General features: G+C 48.2%; 1 pseudogene; it reads left to right on the forward strand.

Moving 5' to 3' along the window:
• The first annotated feature begins 1,238 nt into the window (after positions 1-1,238).
• On the forward strand, positions 1,239-2,296 carry LOC147987158 (F-box protein At3g07870-like; annotated as a pseudogene).
• The last annotated feature ends 2,264 nt before the right edge of the window (positions 2,297-4,560 follow it).

Genomic DNA, 4,560 nt, shown 5'->3' on the forward strand with positions numbered 1-4,560 from the left:
TAAAAGGAAAGTTCTACAGGACGGCTGTTCGACCTGCAATGTTGTATGGCGCTGAGTGTTGGCCGACTACAAGGTGACATGTTCAACAGTTAGGTATGGTGGAGATGCGTATGTTGAGATGGATGTGTGGCCACACGAGGAATGATCGAGCCCGAAATGATAATATACGAGATCTAGTTGGGGTAGCACAAATTAAAGAGAAGCTTGTTCAACATCGTCTGAGATAGTTTGGGCATATTCAGCGCAGGCCTCCAGAAGCTCCAGTGCATAGCGGACGACTAAAGCGTGCAGAGAATGTCAAGAGAGGTTCGGGTAGACCGAATTTGACATGGGAGGAGTCCATAAAGAGAGATCTGATTGAAGTATCACCAAAAAACTAGCTATGGACAGGGGTGCATAGAAGCTTGCTATCCATGTGCCCGAACCATGAGTTGGTCACGAAATCTTATGAGTTTTACCTCTAACCTACCTCAACTTGTTTGGGACTAAAGGCTTTGTTGTTGTTCTTCTATTTTGAAAACACAAGAATATTTAAAAAGTCTATTGGATTCTAAAAATGTTCATGGATTTGAAAAAAAATTAGTGATTTTAAAAAGCTCATGGATCTTGAAATAGTCCACTAATTTTGAAAACAAAAATTAAAAAATTTGGAAAAAATCGTGGATTATGAAAGATATCACGGATTTCAAAAACATTTATCAATTTGAATACATTCATGCATTTGAATTGAAGTTTGCAGATTTTAAAAAAGTTCATGTGGTTTGAAAAAATGTTCACGAATTTGAGAAAATTTCATGAATCTAAAAAACAGTTTGGAAATTCAAAAGGCAACGAAATTTGAAAACAAAATCACGATTAAAAAATAATAAAATAAAAACGAAAGAAACAAATGAAATAGAAAAAAAATGAAAAAAAGGGAAGGAATGGAAACAAGGCTGAAAAAACCAGAAACGAACAAAAAAGGTGCCTAAAATCGATTGAGAGCTTCTCAGAAACGTCGTCGGTATATGGGCCTGCCCACGGAAAACTATCGAAGGAAACAAGCTATGACGGGCATAGCGGTCGCCGAATAGGATTGGGGCTCGATTCCTGTGTCCCAGACTTCTCGTTTGAACCATCGATATTTTGGACAATACAAATAGGATGGAATACGCATCACGTGCAACCCAACCTAAGTATATACGTGCATAATCCCTTGATTTGGCTGTGACCACCAAGCAATCAGATCTAATCATTCGATGGCGTCGCAAACTCCTCCAGCCAAACGAGCCGACGGCCAAGGAAGCATCAACGACGACGTGCTCTACGAGATCCTGCTCAGTCTCCCGGCGAAGCCGCTGTGCCGCCTCCGCGCCGTCTGCCGGTCCTGGCGGTCCCTCCTCTCGGCTCCGTCGTTCATCGCCGCCCACACGGCGCGCCAAGCTGCCCTGCTCCTCATCGTCCACGTGCACGATGCATCTTCGCTCAACGTCCATGTCCTAGACATATCCTCGCGCAAAGTGGACAAACGGATACATGTCAAGACGCAGAGTAGCACTACGCAGTCTCACAATTCTTTGATGCTGATGCGCACCCCCCACGACCTGCCGCTGGTTTGCCTCCCCTGCGCAGACGACGAGCTTCGACTCCGGGTGCTCGACCCAGTGACCGGTGCCGATTTCGCGTTACCTGATGTCGACCACGATAAACAACACTGCTATAGTGCATCGTTTATGATCGGCAAAGTGTCGACCGGAGACTACAAGGTGTTGTGCCTTAGTATGTGTACGTCCGTGTCCAATGGACAGCAGCTCTGCAAGGTTCTCACCCTCTCGGGCGACCGTCGGTGGAGAGAGACGGGGTGCCCGCCGGCCATGGTCAAGATGGGCCGACTGGACGGGGCAACCGTCAATGGGGTCGCTTACCTCTTGCTGAAAACCAAGCACGACCATCGTCCGCAGGTGTCCAGCGAATGTATCGTGGCATACGACCTGGAGAAGGAGGCATGGCGGCCAGCTTCTCTGCCAGTCCCGGCACCTAGCAACAAGCAATGGCCAAGAGACATGTTCTACCACGTCTTGGCCGAGCTAAGCGGCTGCTTGGCCCTACTATACGACGACGGACGCTCGTTTATGGAGTTGTGGTTGCTCGTGGACCCCGACAAGGTTACCTGGTCTAAGCAGTGCACCATCACCGTGCCGTATCCTTATCAGGGTGTCGGATATCGGGGGGAGCCCTTGTGGTTGCTAGATGATGGGAGGCTCATCATTTGTATTTGGATGTCTCCGGAAATTCCCAATGTGTTGTGTACGTATGATCCAAGAACCATGACATATACGGATGTGACAGAGATGCCAAACAGCACGCCAGGAGGAGTGTACACTGGGAGCTTGTTGGGTGGAGGGAGGTTTCACCTTCTCCGCCAAGGAGGTTTAGTACAAGTAGACTGATACTGCTCCAGCAACCAGAGCAGGAGGTCGAAGGAGACTGTGGAGGAGTTGTGGCACACGCAGGCGGAGCTTGCCGTCTTGGTTTCCCATCGCCAATATCCGCTGACCGACGACGTCGCTAAGGTTTCCATGACAGAAAATCTATGTCTATCCTACCCTCGGGAAATCAGCGGTCAGATTTTAATATACCGCTTCCTCGCCTGTTAGCAGCATAGGGTACCGTAAAAACTCTCTTGCATATATGTCTTGAGCAACCTCTACGTCCCATGGCCATGGTTAGTACGTACTTGCGAGTGATGGTTTGCGGCGTGTCAGCCATACTAAAAAGGAAAGGCATGTTAAACTTAGCCGACTAGTAATTATTCTGATGAATTTTATGAAAATCCATGGGACATTTTCTGACTCATGTGGGATAACCAGCAACTAAACATGCACCATTTTGAAAAGAGTCAAAGCATCCCTGAATGTAGCTAGGGATATAGAACACAACCAGCCATTCAGAGAGTCAAGCCTGTCCAAACCGCCATCGTTTATCAGAGCGCAGACGACAAGATATATAGAGTAGTATTAACCATCGATCCCGACCTTGGCTACACCACACATCCTTTTCACTAGACGCCATGGATTGCAGGACGAGACCTCTCCTTGTTTCACTTGTCTTCAACAGGAGGACAAAGTGGACCACATCTTAATCCAATGCCCGTATGCTAGAGAGGTGTGGTATTTGGTACTGGGACATTACAGATTGAATATCGCTCCACCATCTGTATCCTGCACCCCAATACAATGGTGGACGGAAGCCAGAAACGCAATCCTAAGGAGCGAAAGGAAGGGCTTCTACTCCTTGTTCATGTTAACGACCTGGGCGGTTTGGAAACAACGGAACGCCCGGGTCTTTGGCAGGGTTAACCAGCAACTGCAGCCGGCACAATTGTTGGGACAGATCATCGACGAAGCCAAGGAGTGGAGGGCCGCTGGAGCTGAAGGCTTGAACAATCTAGCGAGAGAGTAGTTTCACAGTTTTTGCAGGTGTGGGTGTGGGTGTTCGATCGAAGCCTGTTCGCAGCGTCTTCGATCTTCTTGTAAATTGCTTTGCTCCTTTCTATAGAAATACGGTACGCCTTTGGCGTACTCTAAAAAAAAAACTAAAAGCGTCGGGCGTCAGCGTCCTGGGGGGCTGGGGATGGTGACCCTTTTCTGAAGCCGGAAGAAATATGCAGCGCACGCTACGCATCCTGCTTTCCACGAACGCGAGCTTCGCTGGCCGGCCGGCCGGCGTGCAGTAACCACTGCGCTGATCGTGCTTTGCTAGACACAAGTCCGTACCGTCACAGGACCCGGTCCTGTCAGCTTCAGTTCCGTGCGCTCCGGGTATGCAGCTCAGATTACATTTAGAACCAAAGTGTTCACCAGATCAAAGATCAGGCAGTTCTCACCCAACCGGCACGACTATAGTGTAGAATAAACACAAGGAGGACAAACCATTTGACGACCCTTAGATTGCTGCTTAGCTTATCGGATCGCTTAGTTACGTACTAGTAGCTCTGGCATTATATCTGGGTTTCTGAACTGTATCCGCGTGCATTTCTTTCCCGCGTGCATACAGAACGTGTGTCCCCTGCCTGCCAATTCTGTTGAACGTCCTCGCAGTTTCACACTCGCATTTCTTCAGCGAGCTTCTCCGCTCCGTGTCACTTGGATCAACAGGTGTTCATGGATCGTTATCGCATGACACTGGCGGTACAGTTAACTGCATCATATCTTAGTACTCAAGGTCTGAATTAGATACGGGAAACAGGATGACTTCGATGTAATTCACTGACGTGTCCGTCGTATCCAAATCGTCTTCTCCAATTATCGCTGAACATACTCTGCATATGCATGAGGGTGGCGTCCGTTTGGAGCGCATCAGCGTCGGCGCGAGGGCCCGTTGCATCTATGATCCATTAGTCCAGTCTAGTTGGAAGGTTAGTTAGAAAACCGTCCCGTTCCAAGCACCAGTATAGAAGCTAGGCAATCGCAACTAATGCTGTAGAGGGCACGTCATGGTCCACCAAATTAAGAACACGGATAACAAACTCTGTTCTAAACCAGCAATGCGCCAAATCTACTTTATTTTGCCTCTGTTTTA

Source organism: Triticum urartu, chromosome 2A, assembly GCF_056163025.1.
Source record: "Triticum urartu cultivar PI428250 chromosome 2A, HENAU_Tu73, whole genome shotgun sequence".
NCBI lineage: Eukaryota > Viridiplantae > Streptophyta > Magnoliopsida > Poales > Poaceae > Triticum > Triticum urartu.